Source organism: Phyllopteryx taeniolatus, chromosome 5, assembly GCF_024500385.1.
Source record: "Phyllopteryx taeniolatus isolate TA_2022b chromosome 5, UOR_Ptae_1.2, whole genome shotgun sequence".
NCBI classification, from domain to species: Eukaryota; Metazoa; Chordata; class Actinopteri; order Syngnathiformes; family Syngnathidae; genus Phyllopteryx; species Phyllopteryx taeniolatus.
The window spans coordinates 25,582,469-25,609,713 of NC_084506.1; the positions used below are offsets into that span (position 1 = coordinate 25,582,469).

Below are 27,245 nucleotides of genomic sequence, written 5' to 3' on the forward strand. Positions count from 1 at the left end.
GCGTGACGAAACGCTGTCTTCCTGGTTCTTTCATTGAGTGAGCTGCGAGCGTTTCTTTGTGCAGACATGCGAGGTGGCGGTGCGGGAGCAGGGGCGGGAACATGAAATGAGGCTTGATTAAAACTTTGCTCGTAGGCCTGTCATGATAATTACTATAAACCTATCGTTTGATCAATAAAATGGACAACCATAGCTTTTTCCGGACTCGATAAATGGCCATTGTTGTGGTGAGCCGGCGTACAGATCAAAACGCCAGCGGACTGGTACACTCAGTGTTGGCTCCGTCCAATACTCCACAGCCTTGCTCCATGTGCAGCGCGCAGATTCACACAACAGAGACACTTAAGGGAAAGTTGACTGTTGTGTTCGCTAAACCAACCACAAGCTAACGAGCTAGCCTGCGAGCTAACGAGCTAGTGAGTTAAGGACCTAAACAGCTCACTCCACCATGGCGAAATCGTTTAAGATGTTTATAGGGTCAGTTAAAATTCCTATTTGCATTGTTTATATGCCATGTAATACATGCAGGTAACTTCCAGCAAGTTGTCAACTATAGTTTAGCTAAAAATGTGGTTTTTATAACAAGTATTGAGCACTCCCCGAACATACCTGAAGCTCAAGACACCGTGGTGTGGTTACTCGATCCACCGGAAGTGGGCTACCGGAAGTGACTTTGCGATTGACAAACAGCGCGCTACACTCTATACACAATGGCGAGCAACGTGTTGGAATATGAGGAGGAGGATTTCGACATACAGGAGCACCCAACTGAACTTGGCATCATCAAACCGTACATGTTTGAACCGATCAGGAGGTCGGAACCTGACAGTGACGACGACGAGCAGCCATGTAGCAGATGTACAACAGAAAAAGAGAGTGGCCACTGGGTCCATGTGACGGTATGTCAAAAGCATGTCTTTTTATCCAGTCTTGTCTAGAAATAATGGCACCCCAGGGGTCACAATATTTTTGAGCACAACCATATGTATTATACATACATATATGTTTCAGTGACACAGCACAAGCTTTTACATAGTATGCAGTATTCCTATATATTGTGTGCCCCTCCCTCGAGTAGCGTTATAACACGCCGCACAGAAAATCTTTGCCGTGTCTGTTGGATTGTCATATAAGCAAAAGTACAGACGACAGTACTGAAAAGTACTGCGTGGGTATTTTTTTCCTACTGCCCAGTGCATAGAAACCATAATAGAGTCGTAGGTATATGCAAGGAAATCCTCACCTCTCGTCTGCGCCGCTTCGCCGCTGGACCGTGGCGGCTGCAAGATTTTGTTCTCTTGCTAGCGGTTGAGGTCCCGATGGCCGTAGGAAAAATTGTTGGCACCGCAGCTGATTTCAGCCTCTGCCTAACTACACCTGTGTATCCAATGCTTCCTGGTAAGTCTTTCTCAAAACATGGCAGTTCGAAGTGATCAGCACAGAGTTTGGAATGCTTTCTAGGCACCCATAGCTGACCACGTTTCTTCCCCTGTCGATTGACTTTCCCCATCCACTAGTCACGTATTCCTTTTTCACTTGGAAAACCCAAAAAAACTCTTGCCCTGCCTGAACCATTTGTACAACCAAATGCCACACAATAAACCATTGTGAAATCGCTAAATCATACAACAACAAACATACAAGGATGGGAACAACAGCATGGAAACATAGCACACAACGCCGAATGAACAGGCTGTTTGGCTTGTGTTACATCACAGCGCCGGACAGAGCCGAAGACCGGAAGGGGCTAGATACAAAAAGCAGAAGGCGCATTCTGAATCATATTTATCGATTTAACTGTTGTATATCTGCTATATAATCACTTCGAAATGGCAGATGTGGTTTGTCAAGGGGTTCTAGAGTTATCAAGAAAATGTTTTACATCTTTGTCCTCTGACCTTTAAAACGTCAGTGCCTCTCCAATTTGTTGTGTGTTATTCCCCAATTAACACAAACACTGGACCGTTAAATGTTTATTAAGCATAACCTCAGTGGCACATTATTCAGCCAGTAGTAGACTTCAGCGAACGTCAACATACAGTATATTTGATTGGCAGGTGAAGGGCGTGTCTTCAGCGTACCAACCACACAGTAGCCGGATTTATAGAGACTTTTTTGTCATTCCGATTGAAATAATTCCGATTGAAGAGCTCTCGTCAACTGTTTACGTGTGACGTGATGTAGTCCGATCGGGTGTATAGATGATGTGCAATACATTTAATCGGCCGTGAGACATGCGCACGTCATCGTGAACCTCACGTCATTTATCAAGATGGAGGTCCGTCGTCTATTCAGCACAGTAGTTGGGATTGTTTTTTTACGTTTATTCTTTTTAAAAACGCTTGATAAAAACAACTTATAAGTAGTTCAAAACATACGCATACGAGCTCTGTCGGGAGCCGCCACATTTACGCCGTGTGCAAACGATGACATCCCCGCACATTTACTGCAAGACGAAGCATGCGCAGACAGAGCTTTCCCTGGCTCTATTCTGAATGACGGTATACATAGAGAAAATTTACTTCTGATCAGTTTGGCAAAATATTCCACCTCTGTGAAACCAAATGAAATTCCAGATTCGGTCTCATCCTCGTTCGTCCATCGGCTCATTGCGGGCGTCTGGCCGACCGAGGAGCACTCTATTTATCGGTTTAACTGTTGTATATCTGTTATATAATCACTTCGAAATGGCAGATGTGGTATGTCAAGGCGTTCTAGAGTTATCAAGAACATTTTTAACATTTATAGAATAGAATGCTCCATTGTACACCAGGCTAGTCTTGCAGCTGTATTCTTTATTTCAGACCCAGGGGGTTCCATATCACAGAGTAAAGAAAAACTATTTAATAGAGAAACAAGAAAGTAAATTATAATAATAACGACAATAAAACTAATAACAAAAATGATTTAAAAGCAAAAAATTTAAATACAATTAATAAATAATATGGGTGAGCTTTATTTTTCATTATTTCAGAGGCATTGAAAAAATATATCGTTTATCGTGATAGCTTTTGGGAAAATATATCGTCTTAGAAAAATTATTATAGTGACAGGCCTACTTGTAACATTTAAAAAATTTGCATACCCTGCCTTTAACAAAATGATCATCAAGTTGCTACTCCATATGAAAGAGGAATGTCGCACCCCCTCCAGCTCTCTCACAGAATCCCACTATATCACGTAAATCTGCAGTTTAGTGCGATCATTTTTGTGGGTTTTGACTGTATAATTACTGTAATGCCCTCACATGTGGGAAAGAAGAGCCCAAGTTGCTGATGCATTCTTAAGCAGTTTATTGAATGCCACAAGAACAGTAAAAAAAACAAACACAATGAGCATATCCATGCAGGAGCCACAGCTCACGCCCAGACACTCACGCATGCTGACGCCATCACACCCAGCCCCACCTCTTAAAGGCACATATCTAACCCAGATACCTCAATACATACAGTAATTTCTACACATTTTATACGGGCAACTTTTTGGGGTGTGTTGAAATATGTTTATAACGTTTTTAAAAAGGCTTAAATAGGTTGGAAGGGTAAAAAAAAATGTTACCTCTCTTTTTTTTATATTGTCTCTGTCTGTGTCTGATGGGTCAGGAACGTATAAACAGGAGTTTATTGTATTTCTCCTTTAAATGCAAATACAATTTTAAAAGTAGGTAAAACAGACTTTCACAAGACTGGAAACTTGAAAGTGATAGGCCTACTGGAGGTCACCCATGGCTTCCTCGCCTTACTCGATTAAGTAATATGCATCTTCCCCACGCGACAAGTCAGATTGAGACTCTAAATTCTATCAAATGGCATATAAAAATTTATACTGTAGTTGAAAAGGAGATTGTGACCTAAACTAGCGCACACGGTCGAACGGCACCCGAGCAGACAGAAAGTGGTTAATCTGCCACCATGACGACGGCAGCTCAGCCCAACTCTCGAATGACCCAGCTGTAATCCCTCACTGGATCAATGCAAGTTCAAACAATCCTTCATGTCACTCGCACCTTGTGCAAGCTGGGGAATGGCGAGACGGGAAGCTACTTATCACCTCCGAAATGACATCAAAAGGAACTGAAACCCCCACAGGACGAGAGCGAAAATGTTTCACCCGTGGCCAAATGACACCGCCGTCTGAAAACCAGGCAGATCTCTGCATCGTTTACAAAAAAAGAAATCTAGAAACGACAACGACAACCAAATAGGACATGGTACAGTACGCTGACTTTGCGAGCACGCAGACATCCTCCATCTCACTCTCATGCAACTGTCAGGGGAAGGAAGGACTAAGCAAGGTGACTTTGACCGAGTGCCCTCGGGTTTCACGAGAAGACGACACTACATTAATTTCATGTCTCTTTTGTAACTGACTTAGTAGTACAGAGCAGTGCAAGGGGGGTGGGGGGGAATGAAACAGACATGTAGGCTTTAAGGCAAAGAGATGCAAAAGACCACAAAGGGAGGTGGCAGGATCAGAAAGTTTATATAATATTTATTTGTTAGATTGTTAGAGCATGTTTGACTTCAACTTTTTGGAGTCCTGTGACTTGGGAAAGTGAGACTGATATATTATCATATATAACTTATTATTAGTTATTAGAGTATAATCATGAAGATGATGACGATGATGATTATCATTATTATTATATATTAATATTTATTCATTTAGTATTATCTACTATGTATAATAAAAATAATAATAACAGTGGTACCTTGACTTTCAAGTTTAATTCAGTCCGTGGCCAAGATTGAAACTCAATTTTCTCCTACATCAAACCAATTTTCCCCATTTGAATGAATGGAAATGCCATTTCTATTTCAGCCTCCCAAGAAACACCACCAATTTTTTGGGTACGTGTCTTTAACAGAAAAAAAATACCACTGTATTGTATAAAACCAAAAAAAACATAAAAGAATGTCTTTACATTCTATACAAATGAACTGGTTTCATAAAGTGCAATTACTGTACCTTGGGATAAGCCGAAAGTCATAACAACAGCAACTGCAGTGTGGCACGTGTGGCCTTTAAGGGGTGTGGCCTAGTGACTGCGGTCAGGAGCTGAAGTCGGGTTGGCACAACTTGGGTGGTGAGCCTGCATGTGATTGTCTGGGTGTGAGTTGTGGCCTACAGCAGTTCCTTGCACATATCCTCATTTTGTATTTGAGTGTTTGATTCATTTGGGTCAATAAACAGCTGAAAGTGCATCAGCAAATGTGGGCCTCCTTGCCCACATGCGAGGGCATTACAGCATCTTAATTGCTCCATTTATTTTTCACTTAACTCTAGCGGCGGTGTATCTGAATTCTGAAGCTTGCTCGTACTGCTTACTTTGGCTCGCAACGCAAAGCAACAAAAAAACACTATGCAACAGCTCATGACTTGGAAAACATAAGTCAAATCCTACTGTGTAATGTTTTTTTTATTATTATTAATACAATAGTAATGATAATAAATGATATTTATGTACTGTATGTATTTATTAGTAGTAGTCTCGCCACGCTGCACTATTTTCATTTGCATATCTGTTGTTGACCAATACTGGCCACTCATGCCAGAGTAGCATCTGCACCACTTGCACAATGACTGAGTAAGACGATCTGCAACATTTGCACAATCAACATCGTCCCAGATTATCGCACTACTAGTCACTTTAAACTGCATACATTCCTTGAAGTCTCGGCGCCCTTTGCACAATGGTCATTGCACTGGACTATTGCAATATTAGTCATTCAAACTGCTCTAAGTGCTAGAGGACTCTGCATCTTTTTGCACAATTGTCAAAAAAAATAAAAATTAAAAATTGTACCGGCATTACCAGATAACTAGCAACCCTTTATTGCTCCATGACTGTTTTTCTCAATGTCTTTATGTCTCAAAAGTGTTCTCTGTCAATTGACTGTCTGTTGTCGTACTTGAGCGGCTCCAACTACCGGAGACAAATTCCTTGTGTTTTTTGGACATACTTGGCAAAATAAAGATGATTCTGATTCTGATTATGGCGGCACGGTGCTCGACTGGTTAGCACGTCTGCTTCACAGTTCTGAGGACCGGGGTGCAAATCCCGGCCCCGCCTGTGTGGAGTTTGCATGTTCTCACCGTGCCTGCGTGGGTTTTCTCCGGACACTCCGGTTTCCTCCCACATCCCAAAAACATGCATGGTAGGTTGATTGAATACTCTTGCCCGTAGGTGTGACTGTGAGTGGAAATGGTTGTTTTTACTATATGTGCCCTGCGATTGGCTGGCGACCAGTTCAGCGTGTACCCCGCCTCTCACCCGAAGATAGCTGGGATAAGCTCCAGCACGCCCGCGACCCTAGTGAGGATAAGCAGTAAAGAAAATGGATGGATGTATTTATTATTATGAAGAAGAATATGGTTTGACAAAAACTTTTCTGCGCACTTCCCGTGTTTGATACCAGTGAGATTCATACAGTTGGAAGTGGAAAAGATGGTTTGACTGTGTTCACGTGAGGGAGGGTAGTGGTGGGGAAACGAGACTAAAAGCAGCATTCCGCACCCATACCATCCTACCTCAGAGGTAGTGTGTGTGGCGGCGTGGTAATATAATTACTGCTGGGACACTTCTATTCCCAATGATCCATTTGCGTCAGTCAGGTTCTCGAGGCCCCAGCCAATGAATGAGTTCTCAGTTTCTCAAGGATAAAGAGATGACCCTCTCCTAACGGTGGTATCTATTTCATGTGGAAGAAGCTCTTCTCGTTCTCGAGGTAAATCCCTCGATGGAAACTTTTACCCAACTACCGAATGACAACTTTTTTGATGCGAGGGTTGGGTGATGATTTATGGCTCATTAAAAATGAATGCAAATGAGAAGTCAGACACACAGCACAGCCTGTATAGTTCCCCAGTTGCCCCACTTTCTGCCTTTTTTCCTTTTACCGCCACACAGAGCCAAACGTCTGGTTTTCTTCAAAACAAACGCTAGATCATCTTGAATCTCTTTAAGTCCCAGATCAACACAAAACTCTTCGGTCTATCCAGATGCCCACATGTTCCGTCTGTCACTGGACAGCAGAGATTTTAATCGTCTCCGTTGTTGGATCTGTGAATCCATTCAAAGAACCTATACGGAAAAGATCAAGCACGCCGTCAGTTCCCCCCTAATTCATTGCCACAACCAAAATAGATGTCAACTTTTACCACTTGGGGAGACAAAAAGGTGGTGTCACTAGATTGCTGTAATTACCTACCTACACTGGGACACCTGATAGCCATGTGTCGGTGGCATCTGTAAAGCTGAAGTTTTAGCATTCTAGAGCAAAAGCTGTGAAACATTTCTGTGAATTCAATCAAAGAACCGAAACGGAAAGGATCAATCACCTCGTCAATACAACAATAGAATCAATCAATGAGTGTGAATTTGTGTTTGTCTATATGTGTCCTGCAATTGGCTAGCGACCAATTCAGGGTGTACCTCACCCGCAAGTCAGCTGGGATAGACTCCAACTTGACTCATCAGGCTAATGCGCACAAGAGCTATAGAAAATGTATGAATGGATAATATTTATTAAAATAGCCTTTAATATAGTTGCAACCTATGAACTGGTTGGTTTGAGTTTAACAATAGAATAAAAGAATATTCTTGAATTATCCCAAACTTCAAATAATTTCTAGACCTTCAAGAAGCTGCAGCTTGGTTGAAAGCATTTCGTAACCCTACTATATACGAGATATTTGTATTAGGTTAGTCTCTTGAGCCTCTTTGCGGTCATTTCTACTTGTCATGCCATGTCCAGTAATCTTGTAATTGACAGATGAACGGGCTAACGGCGCAAATCTCGTTAAACAACATGGGAATGCCCATTTAACAAGTTAATGTCTTGACATGGTATGCCAGAAATAAGCAGTCTTTATTGACTAACACTTTGTAACACAGTGCACCCACATGTAGTTGTGATATACATGGAGATGTCGGTTTTGGCGATATCGACATACAACATTTTTGTTACAAATGAATTAGCTTGCGCAGTGTTGTAAGAATACGCCCAAGACACGTGCAGTTACCCTCGTACTTATTTGTTTGTCATTCTATTGTGTTTTTCATGAAAATATGAACTGTCAATATGACTACAACTGTAGGCTTGTCATAGACTCCAGCATCTTCCGACTTATGTGCTAATTTGGGAATCGTTCTCCAAACATCTTCATGATCCATTTCCAAAAGCTCTTATCTGACAGGTGTCTTCTGAAGTATTTTTGCTTAATTCTAGTTAAGGCCCAAGCCTTTTTTTCACCTTTTTGGCAGCCTTAACGGGTCTGAAAACTCACTAATGTAAAAAGTGAGGTTACGTCGCCATGGTAGGAACAGAAATGAGAACCCCCTGTCCAACACATGACATGGACAAGTCTTCGGATACACATCGAAAGGAATTCCGGTTATACTTAACATGTCTTATTCCCCATGAACCTTAATTCTAAGACGTTTTGGACAGCCCTACACTCAAATTAAAATTCTTCAGGGGGGTAAGTACTTTTGGTTGATATTAACAAGGGCCTGAGCTTTACACACTATATGGACAAAGTCTTGGGACCTGTTATCAAATGTAGCGAATAAAAACAAAAAAATTAAAAAATAAATACTCAACTAAAGAAACCTGAAAAATGTACTGAAGTACAGTAACAAAGTATTTAAACTGTGTTATTCACACATATGATTTAATTGAATTGCATTCAGTGCTGCTGGTTGGGGCATTGATTTGCATGGGTGTCTATCATCAGATGGACTTTTCATTGGGGAACAATGATAATGCCAACGCCATAGGGAGCAACAATGCCCGACCCTACCAGGAAGCCTACGAGCTGTATTAAGTGCGGCGGCAGCCTTTTGATGTTGCACACACACTGCAATTTCGAAATGGTAAACAGTCATGATGAACAGAGATCTTCCTCCGGGGGAATCCACAGCGTAAGGATATTAATGGATGTCATGCATAATGTGTCTCAGCAGCTGCACAGCATTCACGCCAATCTCACAGCGTGGTTGGAAAACACTGAGGATCAAGATTAGACTCAGATTCCAGATACTCACTACTTCCACAATGTTTGATAACCAGCACGCAATTTCAACCCAATGAAGAGCAAGTGCTGAGGAAGGAAAGCCAACATTTGGTAGTATACATTTCAAGAGGGTCTCTGTACTGTTCTAAGTGCTTTTTTTGACTGACTGTAAAGGAAAAAAATAAAAAGATGGGTATAAATATTTTATTCTCTCTTCCCATTTTTATCCTCCATTCAATGCCTCTTTCTACACGACGTTGCATAAAAGCTTTATGCAATCTGGTCAGCCAGGATGGGCCGTGAATCATATTGACGCTGACGCATTTTGGCGTTTTGACAACTGCTTCTCGCCAAAACACAACTTTTTATTTTAAAATGGCTTACATTAACCAGGATCCCATGCCGCATCATGGCCGTGGTTTGTTTTGCCCGGTCTCTGTGCCATAAAATGTGTAAACCCACGCTGGCTGAGTTAGATCTGCTTCACTAGCAGCTAGTTAGCTGCTAGTTAGCCGCTAGCTCTCATCAATCATCTGCTACGACGTGTTGAATGAATCTTGCATAACTTCATCCAACTCAATCCACCATGGTCGCAGCTTGCCATAACGTCCGTGTAGCTCGTCGGGCACGGCCATGGGCCGCATCATTCCACGAAGATTATTGTCTCGCGGCGACGCCTACATACATTTCGCAGCTCTTAAGTAAGTATTTATGCGTGGTATAATGGGTTATATACCATGTAATTTAGCCCTCCTGTTTGATTAACCCTCCTTATGTTATGTTGCATCTCAAAATGACCAGCTATAAAATGGATAAATAAATACAAAAAGACATTTTAGAGAAGAATTTTACATTATTTTTTGAATTTTCTAACGACAGCTACTAACGCTTATATCTCAGATTGTTTATTCATTTTTGTATTCATGTATCTCATTAAACGACTGGACAGGACCAACTGTGATTCGGACCAGTGTGTCACACCACATGCCTAACTCAAACCCTTAAGTGACTGCAAACGTAGTTGTTGCACATTCAAATACTGTGACACGCAGTGGGAGCGGTCATAATTCATCATTGTATCTCGGGGAGGAGCTAAATATAACCTGGGTTGTTCGTGGAAGTGATGGAGAGTCTTTGCTGAATGTGCATCTACATGTGCACTTGTTTTTAAGTTTTATTTTAAAGAGTAATGGCATGAGATGAGTTTGAAATTATATCCAACTGTTTTGGGGATCAGACGGCACGGTGTATGACTGGTTAGCACATCCTCACAGTTCAGAGGTCGTGGGTTACGGCAAATTTGGGTTACGGCCTTCCTGTGTGGAGTTTGCATGCTATCCCCATGCCTGCATGGGTTTTCCTCTGGGTACTCCGGCTTCTTCCCAAACATGCATTTTAGGTTAATAGAAAATTCTAAATTAGCCACAGGTGTGAATGTGAGTGTGAATGGTTGTTTGTCTCTGTGCTCTGCAATTGGCTGGGGACCAGTTCAGGTTGTACCCCGACAAAGTCAGCTGGGATAGGCTCCAGTACACTCGTAACCCTTGTAAGGATAAACGGTAGAATGAATGGATGACGGATGGAGGTTTTGGGATTATAATTAGTGGTATATTTACAGTTCCAACTCTTCCAACAGTTATAAAAAATACAAAAATAAAGAAATTTGGGGGGGGGGGGGGGTAAATTACTTGAGTATTTCAGTTTTCGTGGCAGAGGTCTGTCCCTATCCGCCACGAATAGTACGGGTTTTATACAAATGTTTGTGGTAATTACGACTTTTCTACTGCCGTAGGAATGGAACTGTGTTGTAAACAAGAAATATCAGCTTGTACTGTGGAACGTCATTGTCCCTGTGATTGTACAATTTAGAATTTTACCAAATTCCTGGGGAAACTACATTTACAGGATGACGGCCTGTTCACCCTTGGCAGTTTGATGGTGGAGAGGTAGGGACATGCAAACCAAAAGAGCGCCATCTGATGTGATCGCGGGCTACCGACGGCTCACTGGTGGAGAAGCTAACACCATTTTCACCTCGACAGGCAAGCAGAGGCGTGATCAGCGGGCGGACTCAACGCCTCGCAAAAGAATCACAGTCCCCCTCAAGCTGTGAGATGCACAGAGCAGAGCTACAACAAAAACATCTAAGCAGAAACCAAATTGCTCTCTCAAAATCAGGAATTGGATTTGGGGGTCTTGGTGGTAAGAGAGTCCTGAGTCAACTTTTGGAATACAAGTCAGATCTAAACTATTGGACTGGAGTGTGTGTGTGTGTGTGTGTGTGTGTGTGTGCGCGCGTGCGTGCAGGTGTCACTTCCCTTTTTGTTGTCGTAATGGTTGATGTGTTTTGCTGCATAATGTGAGGACTCAGCTTACCTCCCGCCACCACTTGCTGTCTTGCTTCACAGGGCTCCTCAGTCAGAGAGAAAAGCTAGGATATCGCAGGCTGGGCGCTCTTCCTGCAGGGCTCTTCCAACAACTACTGGTTTGAACTAGCGTAGGAACAATTGGTTTGTTTGTCTGCTGCTTGAGAAATTTGAAATATTGGTTTAGTGCGACTGAAGTAGGACTTGGAAAAAAGGGACCTATAATGGGAAATTTACTTTTTAAAATGTTATTGCTAGTTCTGCCCCAACAAAAGAGGCCCTGCATTCGAGGAGATGGGGTGAGCAGTGGCTTACTTGCATGAGACAGGCCAGTTCCCTCAAAACGGGTTAATTTCAGCGAGGCACTTGATCGCCACCCTGCTGAATTACACTTGTCTACTAGCATACGGAGGACATTGCTAAATACAACAATACCCCCACCCCACACTGACGTAGTCAAGAACTTTGCTGCTGAGATTTTGGCTTGGACATTATTGTGTTTCTGTGCAGCTCATCCATTGCTTGAAAGTGGCGGATCTTAAGCCAGTCTGGCTGCCTAGGGTAGAGTAACTCAGTGTGGAGGCGATATTATATAAATTAGTTTGTAACGTTGACAATCCAGCAAAAAAAATCAGAAGGGCCCCCTCACAGACACATTTCGGACAATAGGGAGGAGACAAAAGATATAGTTCGTTGTGTAATGTCACACTTAATGGGTGAGCAGGCACTCCAGAGACTCAACTACTGTACTGGATTTGTATACAGGCAATTATAAAATCAGCCTTTTTGAGAGACTATTTATACTGTACTTACCAGGGACAAAAATCTAAAATGACTTAGATCAATTTTAGGTTTGTCACACAGTCCTTCATAAATTATACTGTATATTTTTTGCAAATTTAAAAGTGTGAACACAGCCTTAGTTTATTTATGGGAACAAAATGTACATGTAAACAGTCTAAATGACTCTCTACCTTTTTCAATGTGTCACATTTACAATGTGTTACATAAAGTCAAGCTAAACTGAAGGGTCATAAAGCCACCAATGTGTGACGTGATGTTTCAAATCAATTAGATAAGCTCCCAGTCTGCGACAGTAAACACCTCCATCAGTCAGAACTCGGCAGATTTTGTAGAAACTTTTTGACGTTCATAATCCAATTGTACAATGTCTTCAGTTTACCAACAGAATACAAAGAGGGAATTCAAATCTCCAGTGTGAGATGCTTTTTAAGATCCACATAGTCGGGCATCAAGAATTCAATACAGCGGGGTATATTAGTAATCATGTGGATCTTTTGATCTGGTAAATTAGATTATAATATATTCCTTTGATTTAGGGTTTTTTTCCCATCCCCAAGTCTCATTAAAATTCCGTTAAAATGCAACTCAGCAAATAGATGTCTCTTTTACCTCCTGTTCCAAGAGTTAGTTTCAATGAGATAACACTTTATAACTAAATAATGTTAACAGTCACCAGCTCTTATAACTGATCTGAAGCCTTACAGGCTCTGTTGTAGACAACAATGACAAACCAAACCGCAAACACATTTGGGCTCGCGGGTCTTCTTAGTGAGCCCGCTAACGCTTGCAGTGAGGCAAAGTGTGATTGTGCGGTTCCTCCTGCACACCCCAGAAAACCAAAGTAGAGGTGACATCTCACAAAGGTGCTAAATGACTTTGCAAAGTCATCACCTGACGCTTACACAGTTTCCAACACAACTCACAACAGAGAAAGTAACTATGAACACAGCAGAGACCGACCAAGGAAGAGAAGACTGATAGATAAAAGTTGATACTGTGATTATATGATTATATATATGTTGCTAAGTTTACATTTAGTTGCCGGTGACCACAGCAGGCTCGTTTTCCCGAAACGTAGTGCAGCATGGGATTTTTGGCAATTTTTTTCTCCACATTCAAGTCTTGTTTTTTCACATTTTTTCCCACAGTCTATTATGGCATCCATGAAGGACAGTGGGGTAAGGGATGCTGAGTCCCGGAGGCTTAAAAGCATACTACAGTTCGGCCCGTGGTCTACCACAGATTCCAGTATGTTCCCTCCTTGCCCGTCCCGTTGTAATGGGGTCCCTCACGTTTTTCAGGTTCTGATCAAGGTGTGACACTGTTTCACGTTCTGTCAAGGTTTTCTGTGGATAAAACATGAACACCTGGCAGCTTTGGAGCACGTTCGTGGCCATGGCAGACGTGAATCAAGCTCCACGGCCGGGCCCCGCTTTATATCCCTTTTGAGACTGTCCCCATCATGTCAGACTGTACTACAAAACACACTGTCTCGCACTGGGCCCTTAAACTGTCACACACAGGGACACGCCGGGATAGAATGTGATGAATCGGCTACAACTACCATACACCCTAGCTTGCCACGAGAGCCGTGGCAAAACCGGACAAAACGTGCCCCAAATGCAGGAGAATACGATAAAACTTGAAAGGACACAGATATGCCGGGGAAATACTTTTGCTTCCTGTCCCACTACCAACCACCTCCACGTTTTGTTACAGCCTTAGTGACTGTTACTGCATTCACCCAGTTTCACTACGGCCGACCAGGTTTCTCAGCCGTACCGTGACTTAACTACTCTCAGGTGAGGTAGTGAGCTTGAGCCTTTTCCAGTTGACTTCAGGCGAAAGGCAGACAATGCCCTGGACTGGTCGGCAGTCACTCGCAGGCCACATAAAAACAGACAACCATTCACATCATCACTGAGTGGGAACTGAACCCACGCTGCTTGCACTGAAGTCAGACGAATGTACATCATCTGTGATTTTGCTCAGAAAGCAAATTATATACATACTGTATATCCATCCATCCATTTTGTTTACAGCTAATCCTCACTAGGGTCGCAGGCTGCTGGAGCCTATCCCAGCTCTCTTCAGACCCTGAACCGGTCGCCAGCCAATCGCAGGGCACATGGAAACAAACAACCAGTCGCACTCACATTCACACCTACGGACAATTTAGAGTCCTCAATCAACCTACCATGTTTGTTTTTGGGATGTGGGAGGAAACCGGAGTGCCCGGAGAAAACCCACCCAGGCACGGGGAGAACATCCAAACTCCACACAGGCAGATCTGCCAATGAGCCGCCCACCGTGTATGATACATATTTTTATTTTTAAACTGCAAAAAGTATTTCATATTTAAAAAAAAAAAAAAAAAAGATTCCTTTAAACTACTTTCTACATAAAATCTGCTAAAATGTTTACTGATCTAGATCCCTTACAGCCCTGAAACTGGAATTTATGGTATAGAAAATGGATGGATTGATGGAAAAACTACAGACTATAGGTGTTTAGCCTTGATGAAGGTCTGTGCTATACTGTGTCAAACTCATTTTTGTCACGGGCCACATTGTTGGTATGGTTTCCCTCAGAGGGCCGTTATGACTGTGATACCATAATGTTTCATTGATGTTGTTTTTTTGTATACAGATGCAACAAATTGATGGATAAATTCTCAAATCAGAAGTCAAGGATAATAGTTAGTTCAACTATTGTTCAAGTTACTGTAAAAAGGGGTTTGATAACCAAAAAAATAAATGCTTGCAATATCTCAACGTTATGGATTACATATGACGATGTGAAATTTTGGTACAGATTTAGCAACAAACATGGAAGTTGACACAAATAATTTGCTTTCACGGGCCACATAAAATCATGTGGCGGGCCGGATGTGGCTCCCTTGAGTTTAAAATGTCTGCTAGAAAGGACTCGATCCAGTCTGTAGAGGTTTTACCAATTTGTCTGCATGACTACTGTGTTGCACAACAGTTCACAGGGCACACTTTCTAATGCGTTACTTTGGGTCCACAATACACGTAGACAGAGATGCTGGATTGTGGCGGTAAAAGCAGATTAAGAGCAGATTTAGAGAGCGGTCCTGCTTTAGGATCTTCCTAGCAAACTCGGAATTGCGGTCCAGTCCAGACCTCCTCTCAGGATCGGTCGCCAGGGACGGAGGGAAATGACAATCTTAAGCTGCTCTCCCCTGCTCACCAACACGTGCTGAGTGAGCCAAACCAAGTGGCTTACCACCAGAGGTCTCAGTCAAGGGCAGGACAGTTGAAAGGTCACCGCTTGCCGTCTTGCTGTACAAACAGGGCCCCGCTGAGTAATACATTCACCCTCAGAGCTAACATCAGGCCATTAGTAGCAAAGTTGCTGCTTGTGAGATCTTTTTTCTTGTCCTACTATTCATTTGGAATGGAATTTTTGCGAGACTGACATCACTATTGTGGTGTGGTTGGGTTCTTTGGGGCGTATGACAAAAATATTGGTGATAAAACTGAATTAAAATGAGTACAGTTAAACAATGAAAAATGAAACTACCGTGGAATGAGAAGTGAACACACCCTCATTACAAAAAGGTTCTCTCATCATGCATTCAGATTTTTATTACTATTCACTATTTACTATTTATTAATATTCTGCATCTTTATTGTGCTTTTTGTGCAAAAAATATTTAATTCATTCATTTTCCACACTGCTTATCCTCACTCGGGTCGAAGGCATCCTTGAGCCTATCCCAGCTATCTTTGGGCGAGAGGTCGGGTACACCGTGAACTGGTCGTCAACCAATCACAGGGCACATATAAACAGACAACCATTTGCACTCACATTCACACCTACGGGCAATTTAGAGTCTTCAATTAACCTACCATGCAAGTTTTGAGGACGCAGGAGGAAACCGGAGTACCCGGAGAAAATCCACGCAGGCACGGGAAGAATATGCAAACTCCACACAGGCGAGGCCGGATTTGAACCCGGGTCCTCAGAACTGTGAGGCAGATGTGCTAACCGGTTGCCCAAAAAATATTTTCTTTTTATTTTTCATATTTGCTCATTTTTATTACATTTTCCCACAAATCATATTGCTTTAAATAATCTTCCTAAAATATATATATGAATGTGAAACTATTTTTCTGATCTGATAAAAGTGCATTTTTAGTGTTTGTTCCATAAACACTAAACAGAAAGGGGGACCGGAAATTGAAGACCAAAGCATATAGTGCTAGCATGACACACTCCACACATGGTGACCCATTTAGCATCATCCCAAAAGTGTAAATTATAAATATGTTCATATAAATTATTGTGATTGTCTGTCATCTAGCGGTGGAAATAATTCCATATAATCCGATTGATTTATTAAGAGTTTTTTGGGAGGGAGTGCCAGTCCAGTAAACTGTGTTGTAAAACATTATCTGCCAGGCTCAAGATTCTGCATGCGACCTCCAGGTCTCACAGTAGAACGCTGGAATCTCCATATTGATGATGGCGCACCAATAAACAATGACTCATGTTACCAAATGCTTTCATTAGTCAAAGAGTGGATCAAGCGCTCAATGAGTGGGCTCAATTATTGTTTCTTGTGATTCTAAAAGTGACTTTTTATTTATTTTTAAAAACAATTTCTAATTAAGTTTAACTGCTTACAAGAAAAAGTGGAACAGCTAAGATTAACCAATTTGTTGGGGTTTCAAAGCAATTTCTCCCAAAGACAATATAGAATGGAAATAATTTTATTATAAAAACATTGCCATCATAAAATCTTTATTAACTAAACAGGCATTTTAGTACAATAACAACTACGAATATGCCAAAAATAACCATTTCAAACCTACATGGCAGACCTTCTGTGGCTTTTTGAGACTTTTTTGTATGTCTACTCATGAAAGACCTACCTACCAAATTTCATATTGCTAAGTGACACTGGCTTTACAGGCTAAATTTCCCAAATATTTCGGTGGGGTTGCAATCGAGCCAATGGTAAGTCAGTAAACTTCGGCGCCATGTTCCACCCACACATAATGATGAAAACTAAACTTTTCCGCAATATAGTTTCCCCCATTTGTCTAGTATACTTCGTTTACATTTGGCAGCAATTGGACAAAATCTGTCAGAGGAGTTCACTTTTTGAAGGACCACCGGATATAGCCAAAATAAGCCTAAAACGGCCAAATGTTTGGGCATGGCTTCTTGAGACTTTTTTGTAGGTCTATTCATGATAGACATGCCTACAAAATGTCATCTCACAAAGTGAAAATGGCTTCCGTGCTGGATTTTCCAAAATGTCGTGAGGGCACAACCGTACTGAGCCAGGTTTTGGGACGCCTATGAAACGTCAAATTTTCGCCAGTGTGAACACACCTGCAAAATTTGGTGAGCTTTTGAGTACGGGAAAGTCCTCTGTAGGGCAATTTATTTGACCTGAGAAAAACAACGGTGAAGAAACAACATCCTTTCAAGAGGGCCTTGGCATCTCTGTGCTAGGGTCCAAATTGTGGTCATTATCGGAGGACTTGCGATAAGAAATATTGTTGGACCACAATGACACCAATGAATTATTTTTTTTTCTATCTATCTCCAGTGCACACTGGCTTCCAGCTTTCCTTGTGTTCCTCACAGAGAATATCGTAGCATCAGGAAAGTGGCAGAGAAGGTCTTTTTCACTCTGTGTTAAACGCCTGTTTTCTCTTTCTGACAACCGGCGTTAATTGCAGATCCGACTCGCCCACGCACTCCACATCTGCAGTGGAAGGAGAACGCTGAAGCGCCGAAATTCAAGTGGGGACAGAGAGTGCGGTGAGAGGACGCTGCAGATGCCCCATTCCTCGCACACATCCAATATCTCCCTTCCTATTCAGACCTCTGGTAAAGACACTGACACATACTAAATACACAAAACTACAGATGCAGCGGCGGTACAAAAAGGACAGCGGTACCCTGACTTACGAGTTTAATTTGTGGGGCGACCAAGCTCATAATTAAAAATTTCTCAATAATCAAATAAATTGTCCTCATTGAAATTAAATTAAATGCCATCAATCCACATTAAATAAAAATAAACAGCACAGTATTGTATGAAAACATAAAAGAGAATGCAAAGAAATAAACTGGTAGTGTAATTAATGCATGGACTGATAATTTAAGGGGCGTGGCCTAGTGGGACAGGTCATCTTAATCGGTTGGATTGGTCTGTGTGTGAGCCTCTGGATGTGAGTTGTGACCTACAGCTGCTCTACGTGAGTGAAACAAACTGCGTCAACGACTGTGGCTCTCCTTGCCCAGATGCGCAGGCATTGCCGAACTCGGGGGGGGCACATCTTCCCTGAAGTGGAATCTCTTTTGTGTTATTTGAGCTACAGTCTCTAGCGTCTGGCCCCACGCACGTTGTATAGGAAGGCAGCGGCGAACCGGACAGGATCTGCCTCCTGCAGCCCCATGCCAACCCAGCAGCGCAACAGCGTTAGGGCCACACAGTTGCAGGGCAAGGAGAAGGAGGGGAAAAAACACTTGATTACTAAAGGCCAAAGCAACGGCACACTGAATTTCAACGCAGGCTTATGAGGGCAAAATTGTCCCGGCGGCGCGGCTGCTGGTCATTACACCGGCGCTCAGAGGCTGCTTCTCTCCAGGCTACGAGAGAGTGTGCAGTGAGAGAGTGTGTTGTGAGAGAAGGCACATATTTGACTGACAGCTGAAACTTACAGGGAGGCGGGGTTTTCAGAGCATTTAGCACAGTGCTTCTCAAATAGTGGGGCGCAACCCCCCAGGGTGTGAGACCCTGAAGAACATGATTTGCCGTACGAGAATAAAGTGTAATTGCACATCCACTGCAGTAGATGTCAGTCTATATCGCTTTCTTTTGTACTTTTTTCAATGTTTATAAGGATTAGATTAAATTATCCTTTATATACACCGTTATATGGAGGTGTACTCGCGGGGGCTGTGGGTGGGGGGGGGGCGCAAATCTTCTTCCTGGGGGGGTCGTAACAGAAAACATTGAGAAGCACTGATTTATCGACATGCCCACAGCATCTGAAAACTGAAAGAATGTCTCAATTCCTGACCGTTTGAAAGCCAGATTTCACTTTGCAATTTTTGAATTCATTCATTCATTAATTGTCCGACAATACTCTGTAGTGTGTCAAATTTATAAGATAATTTTTGCCCTATTTGGTTCATCTTTGTCGGCACGGTGAACGACTGGTTAGCACATATGCCTCACAGTTCTGGGGACCGGGGTTCAAATCCCGGCCCCACCTGTGTGGAGTTTGCATGTTCTTCCCTCTAAATTGCCCGTAGGTGTGAATGTGAGTGAGAATGGTTGTTTGTTTCTATGTGCCCTGCGATTGGCTGGCGACCGGTTCAGGGTGTACCCCGCCTCCTGCCCGAAGATAGCTGGGATAGGCTCCAGCAGCCCGCGACCCTAGTGAGGATAAGCGGTAAAGAAAATAGATGGATGGATGGTTTATCTTTAAAATGACAAAAGGATGTATAGCCACAAGCAGCATTATCCATTCTTTAAACCAGCCCATCGCACATTTACATTACAGAGCCCTGTAATATTTATGGGGGTTTTTTCGGAAAATGCGGCTAATTAAAATGTATTCAATATTTTTTCTTATTCATTAACCTCAATAAATAATTGGTTAAACATGTTTATTTTATTTATTGTAAATAAAATAAAAAGTATTAGTGACATGAAAAATTGTACATATACATTTAACTTTTTATTCAATAAATAAATGGGACAAAAATGATGAATTAGTATTAAACAAAGCTATTTTACATACACAACACCTCATCTACAAATGACCTGGCCTATCTGTTCGTTTTCAAAATCAAATGTTGTTCTATAGGATAGTCATGTAATTTTCAAGAACCAAGCTAAATATTTGCGTCATGGAAAAGGCGGAAACATTATGGGTCCCTGAGGTTAGAACCAACAACTCGTCGAATGGGCAAGACAGACACTGACGACGGCTCTATCAGACGGACTAATACACTCCATAAATTGTTCAAATGATACTTGTCCACATATCACACGTAAAAGCTCACGTGACACAGATCATGAGCAACATTACTGCCGAGGCCCAGGGCAGCACACGGGCCTGAATGACTGAAGATTGGAGGCTGCTTTACTGCTTCGCCATCAAAAACGAGCAACAAACAGCCAGTCGCAGATGTGCTGTAATGGCCATCATGACCAAAGACAAATACCAGACGACTATGATAACTCATATCTAATTTAGGAGCGTTCATATAAATTCCAGGAAAACTCCAGAATTAAGGGAAATACCAACTTATTTCAAGTAAGAAATTGGAGCAATTAGATTTGTTTTCATGCAAGGATGTTGCAACCCTGATCGCCTGACTGTGAGGCAGATGTGCTGCTAACCAAAAATGTTACAAAGCTATAGTGCCTGTACAGTCAATAAGAGGATCAGATTACTTTAATTCCATAACTTCTCATGTTTTGAAATCACAACAAATCCTAACAGCAAACTAAACTAAACATTCTTTGTTAATAAAGTACCTCGTATTACGTCTTACAATACACACCCAAGACAGAGTTCAATTTAAAAGCAGGAAAACCACCAGATAGTGCCCACTTTAAGTAAATTAATAATAACTTCAAGTTGGCAGAATGTTCCTTCAAATGCTTGCAGTTGGCAGCAAATCTCTTAAAATAACTAAACAACAACAACAGGAATGAAAAGAACAAGAGCGCAAACCAACTGTGATGTCAACTTGCTTGGAAAAAGCAGGTGCTACCGGACACTGGAGACTGCTAATACCACACTTACCATCATAAAAGCCACCAACAAGAAATAATGTATCCTCTCGGAGTTTTCTCATTGCTGAACAACAACAAAACAACAGCAAGGGTGCAAACTACCATGCAAAAAACTGGTGTTGTCATGGTTGAGAAGTCACTTATCAAAAAGTGGGTAAATTTCAACCAAACGGGGCCAAATGTCTTATTAGGTGAAGGGTCAACTTTTCTCTGGTCATGATGCACACTCCAACCGTTTTAGAAGCAAATTGACAGCTAGAACCATGCATATTTAAGAAAAGGGCCAAAGTTAACCAATCTCAAGCAAATAGAATGTAAATGAATCATTTTATTAGATAAAAAAAATTAGAAATCTGCAAGACGGTCAGGTTTTCTCTTTAAACAAGTACAACAAAAGCAAGACTGCAAACCACCAAGAAGTTCCACAAAGCAGGAGGTGATCAGCACTGTTAATAGACACGCTGTAAAGTATAGTCAAAAAGCTGAATAGGTTCATCAAATTTGACGTAAATGACTAGTTTAAGAGGGAAACTGGTGAATACTGTCAAGTTTTCTCTTGTCAAAACAACGAGTGCGAGAGAGACTGCGTGGAAAAAAAAGCAGGTGCTGCCATGGTGATTGGCACCGTTAACAAGACACTTATCATCAAAAAATCGGGCACACTTTAGCCAAATGGAAACTAATTATCGACTTTAATCATGTTAAGAGGGCACAACTGTCAAGTTTTCTCTGGTCGTGTCGCACAGAACTGTTTTAGAAGCAGAGGTAATTGTGACGTACGATGAAAAGCGAGTTCGCCCACCGATATCAGCAGCGTTTAGTAAAATAGCCGCTTGAAACTCGTTGAGCCCTGTTGTTACTTTTTTACGTCTTCCAATCTCGCCGAACCACGGTACTGTACAATACTGTACGCCTCCCTCTGCCGCTTTCCTGTCGTTTCCAACTCGCCCTCGTCGACCACGGCCGCCTCTCATCAACAAATGTTTCTATTTACGTTCACTCACCTTTTTCGTCCCGGGACGTTGTTGGAGACGCTCTGTATCGGCAGCTCCGCTGGATAGACCGTAATTTCGGTTCACATTGAACACGCTGGGCTGCTATTTTCGGGGGCGTTGAGCGGGAGGAGGGGGGAAGCTGACAAACTCAGAAAAAGCCAGTCTGCCTCTTGACAGCAAGGCTCCGCCCCCTGTGATGACGTCACGAAACCTCGCCCACGCCCACTCGCTTTAGCGCACGCGCATAACAAGGAATGAGTGAGTGCATGTAAAACAAATACAAAAGTTGGCGGCCAATTTTAAACTAACAGTCTCCCAACGTAGATTGTTACGAGGAGACTCAGTAGGGAAAACAATGAACAGATGGACTTAAAAAATATATAAATTATTTGACGTCACATCGCGAAAACAACAGCGGTGACTTATGAGCGGCGTGCACGCCGTCCAATCCTGGCACGCAGCGCCTCTAGGGAGCGGCCAATAGGACCAAAAGGAGGGCTGAAACATGTCGTGTACAGGACCAGTGGTGTGGTCGTGTCTTTGGAACATGACAGCAGTTTGTTGTCCCTGTTTTTCAGGGGGAGTGCACATAGAGCAGGTGCTGTGAGGTTCGATATAACCACACATACTGTCGAGTGCAAGCATATCTGCACAGTAGTGACTTTTTTTTTTCCCCCACAAAAAACACAACACAAAAGCAGGGTTTTGATTGTGGGGAAGGGCCATTACAAGTCCAATATATTTATACTTTTAAATAATATTAGTTTTCCAGAAATAGATGATGACATTTAATGAAAATCACATATTACATTATAAATGGTGGCCAAAAGTAGGTATACACATTTTACATTAAGTTACTTAAGGACGAATGGAAGGAAGGTAGGAAGGAGATAAGGGAATACCGAATGGATCATGATCACAAGGAAGGGAGGGAGAAAGAAGGGATGGAAGGAAGGAAGGAGATAAGGAAATGAATGGAGTATGATAGCAAGAGAGGGAGAAAGAAGGTATGGATGGAAGGAAATAAATATGAAAGGAAGGAGGAAGAAAGGAATTGGAGGTGCGGCATTTATTAATTCTCTCACGATTAATCGGCGCACGCCATCTATCGGAGCAGAGGCCACCACTTAATTTTGTTGTTATTAGCTGGATTAAAAACCTACATAACAATTTCTATGAACAATTACAAAGTGATGATTTTGGTTTTGATCCAAATTAATATTTTTTGTTTACAGTACACTGTGCAATTGGGCGGATGTTTCTGAAGATTTTCAATTTGGTGGCCCTTGGTGGAGTTTACTGCAGGTAATTTATAATGCTATTCTTGATCAGAACTAGTGTTGGGAAGTAACGAAGTACAAATACTTTGTAACTATACTTATGTAGATATTTCAGGACTGTATCTGTACTTAAGTATTTATTTGTCTGATGACTTTTTACTTTTACTCCCTACATTTGGAATGTATGGATGTCAATAATTTGCACTTCTTTGTCAAAATAGGCTTGTGTTTTCAACCTCCACAGTTGACAACGTAACTTAAAAAAAAGACGTAAATGGAGAGATAAAATCAGCGCGGTTGAGAGGGTTAATAGAAGAGGGAAGCTATTGCGTGTGCAGAGAATTTTATGTTTGAAGTTATCAAGAGGTATTACATATAATTGACTGTAAAAATTAATTTTTACTTTTATACTTCTGTACATTTTAGAGTCTGTACTTTTTAAGTAGCAGTGTTGAATCCGTACTTATACTTTGACCAGAATCTTTTTTTATACAAGTATTGTTTGTGCGTGAGTACTTTTGCCAACTCTGGTCACAACAGATACAATGCAACAGTAATTGCTTAGCATGAGTTCCTCCCCAGTTGTTCAGCATAACACTATTAAGATTCATTTCAACATCATAAGACTGAATCACGCTGGTCATGGGACATGATAGACACATTCTTGATTAATTCAAGTGGTATTTCTATATCATGCGATGTCAACAAAAAGTCACTATAACATGAATGTATACTTTTCTGGCTGCCTGGTAAACACAATCATTATTAACTTGGCAAAGACCAAAGAGTTTAATCCGAAGTACACCTTAAAATCAACATGAGATTTTAAAGAAATGACCATTCGTTTTGCCCCCACCCCCCAAAAAAGAGGGTCTGGTTCACACATGGACTGAGTAGGAGGTATCAGATAACACCAGAGGAGAGTCAGGGTGGAAACAAGCAGCGTACAAGCATTTTAGTCGAACTGGCCGGGTCTGGATTGTTCTGCTCTTGGCTTTTGGCCACGCAGCCGTCCAGGTTAAATGAGAATGTGCTTTATGGCCAGCACAGGGTGAGGCAGACTGGCTCTTCCTGCAGATTTTCTTCATCCTCTTTTGCTTTGCTGTGCAAACTCAAGCTGCACAAGGACAATATTATGGCAAGCAGAAATTCCATGTGTCAGGTATTAGGAGAATAGCACATACATAGTATTGCGTTTCCTGTGTCAATTAAAATGCTCCAAAAACTACACCAGCCTTGGCTTGAAAGTGTCTTATCGACTTATAAAATCAAAATCACATTTATGTGCTGACGTTATTGACATACCAATGGTACACCACAGTACATAGTGTTTTTTGTTCATCAAAGGCAACAATTTCTACATTTTAACGCTCAATAAAAGCATGTGAGAGCAGAAAAAGTGTAAATGAACATTGCAAGCACCACCAAGCAGTACAGTTTGATTAAGTTAGCTAAATATGTTTGGTATGTCCATGGTCAAGAGTTGTGACAGGTACCACAATGTGTACCATACAGTTTGTTAGATGCCTCCGTACCAACAACAGTGGTCAGGTCCCATTTGTACAGTAAGATAGGTAGGTGAGATTGAGTTCTGCTGGTACATTGTCATACTCTACAGAGCCAACGCAGCTATTGCTGTCCGGCCAACAGTGTTGCCACAGTTACCTTGAAAAAGTAACTTAGTTACTTTACTGATTACTTAATTTCAAAAGTAACTAAATTAGAAAAAAGTGACTTTTTAGTTACTTGCAGTAGCTGTCAAGTGGCAAGAATATCACTTATCCTCAGTACAAAAAAAACCCTTAGCTTAACCGTACCAATTGGTAACATACGCCACACAAGTTACAGAATGATGTCATCAACATGAACTTCTTTCCACAGCGCGTCATCCTTTTCCATGTAAGCCTATCTTCTGCATCCACCTCTCGAACACCAACTGCCCTCATGTCTTCCCTCACGACATCCACCAACGTTCTCTTTGGTCTTCCTCTACCTCTCTTGCTTGGAAGCTCCATCCTCATCATCCTTCTACCAATATACTCACTATTTCTCCTCTGGACGTGTCCAAACCATCGAAGTCTGTTCTCTCTAACTTTGTCTCCAAAAAAAACGAACCTTGGCTGTCCCTCTGATGAGCTCATTTCTAATTTTATCGAACCTGGTCACTCCGAGATCGAACCTCAACATATTCATTTCCGCCACCTCCAGCTCTGCTTCCTGTTGTCTCTTCAGTGCCACTGTCTCTAATCCGTACATCATGGCTGGCCTCACCACTCTTTTATAAACTTTGCCCTTCATCCTAGCAGAGACTCTTCTGTCACATAACACACCTGACACCTTCCTCCACCCGTTACAACCTGCTTGGACCCGTTTCTTCACTTCCTGACCACACTCACCATTGCTCTGGACGGTTGACCCCAAGTATTTAAAGTCCTCCACCCTTGCTATCTCTTCTCCCTGTAGCCTCACTCTTCCCCCACCACCACTCTCATTCATGCACATATATTCTGTTTTACTTCGGCTAATCTTCATTCCTCTGCTTTCCAGTGCATGCCTCCATCTTTCTAACTGTTCCTCCACCTGCTCCCTCCTTTCACTGCAGATCACAATGTCATCTGCAAACATCATGGTCCACAGGGATTCCAGTCTAACCTGTCAGCCTTTCCATCACCACTGCAAACAGGAAAGGGCTCAGGGCTGATCCCTGATGCAGTCCCACCTCCACCTTAAATTCGTCTGTCACACCTACAGCACACCTCACCACTGTTCTGCTGCCCTCGTACATGTCCTGTATTATTCTAACATACTTCTCTGCCACTCCAGACTTCCGCATGCAGTACCACAGTTCCTCTCAGGGTACTCTGTCATAGGCTTTCTCTAGATCTACAAAGACACAATGGAGCTCCTTCTGACCTTCTCTGTACTTTTCCATCAACATCCTCAAGGCAAATAATGCATCTGTGGTACTCTTTCTAGGCATGAAACCATACTGTTGCTCGCAAATACTCACTTCTGTCCTGAGTCTAGCCTCCACTACTCTTCAGAATCAGAATCAGAATCATCTTTATTTGCCAAGTATGTCCAAAACACACAAGGAATTTGTTCCCTTAACTTCATTGTGTGGCTCATCAACTTTATTCCTCTATAGTTGCCACAGCTCTGCACATCACCCTTGTTCTTAAAAATGGGCACCAGGACACTTTTCCTCCATTCCTCAGGCATCTACTCACGAGCTAGAATTCTATTAAACAAGCTGGTCAAAAACTCCACAGCCACCTCTCCTAGATGCTTCCTTTCCCTTTTTCATCCTCTTTAATGCCTTTCTCACTTCGCCCTTACTAATCATTGCCACTTCCTGGTCCACCACACTTGCCTCTTCTACTCTCCCTTCTCTCTCATTTTCCTCATTCATCAACTTCTCGAAGCATTCTTTCCATCTATCTAGCACACTACTGGCACCAGTCAACATATTTCCATCTCTATCCTTAATCACCCTAACCTGCTGCACATCCTTCCCATCTCTATCCCTCTGTCTGGCCAGCCTGTATAGATCTTTTTCTCCTTCTTTAGTGTCCAATCTGCCATACATGTCATCATATGCCTCTTGTTTGGCCTTTGCCACCTCTACCTTTGCCCTGTGTCGCATCTCAATGTATTCTTTCGCCTCTCCTTGGTCCTTTCAGTGTCCCACTTCTTATTAGCTAACCCTTTTCCTTGTATGATTTCCTGTACTGTGAGGTTCCACCACCAAGTCTCCTTCTCTCCTTTCCTGCCAGAAGATACACCAAGTACACTCCTGCCTGCCTCTCTGATCACCTTGGCTGCAGTGGTCCAGTCTTCTCGAAGCTCCTCCTGTCCACTGAGAGCCTGTCTCATCTCTTCCCGAAAAGCTGCACAACACTCGTCCTGTCTCTGCTTCCACCACATGGTTCTCTGCTCTGCCTTTGTCTTCCTAATCTTCCTCCCCACCACCAGAGTCATT

At 42.2% G+C, this 27,245-nt stretch overlaps 1 protein-coding gene across 8 annotated transcripts in view; it reads right to left on the reverse strand.

Annotated features, from left to right (window-relative positions):
- mef2aa (myocyte enhancer factor 2aa) overlaps positions 1 to 22,182 on the reverse strand; it is a 115,314-nt gene extending 93,132 nt beyond the window's left edge. For 4 of the 8 annotated variants that reach the window (XM_061774155.1, XM_061774153.1, XM_061774157.1 and 1 more), the window contains exon 1: positions 21,993 to 22,179. The gene's annotated coding sequence lies outside the window, so the exon portion shown is untranslated. Of the gene's footprint in view, positions 1 to 21,992 lie in introns of all 8 variants that reach the window. The other 4 variants (XM_061774156.1, XM_061774151.1, XM_061774150.1 and 1 more) reach the window with 2 other exon arrangements.
- Positions 22,183 to 27,245: the final 5,063 nt, after the last annotated feature.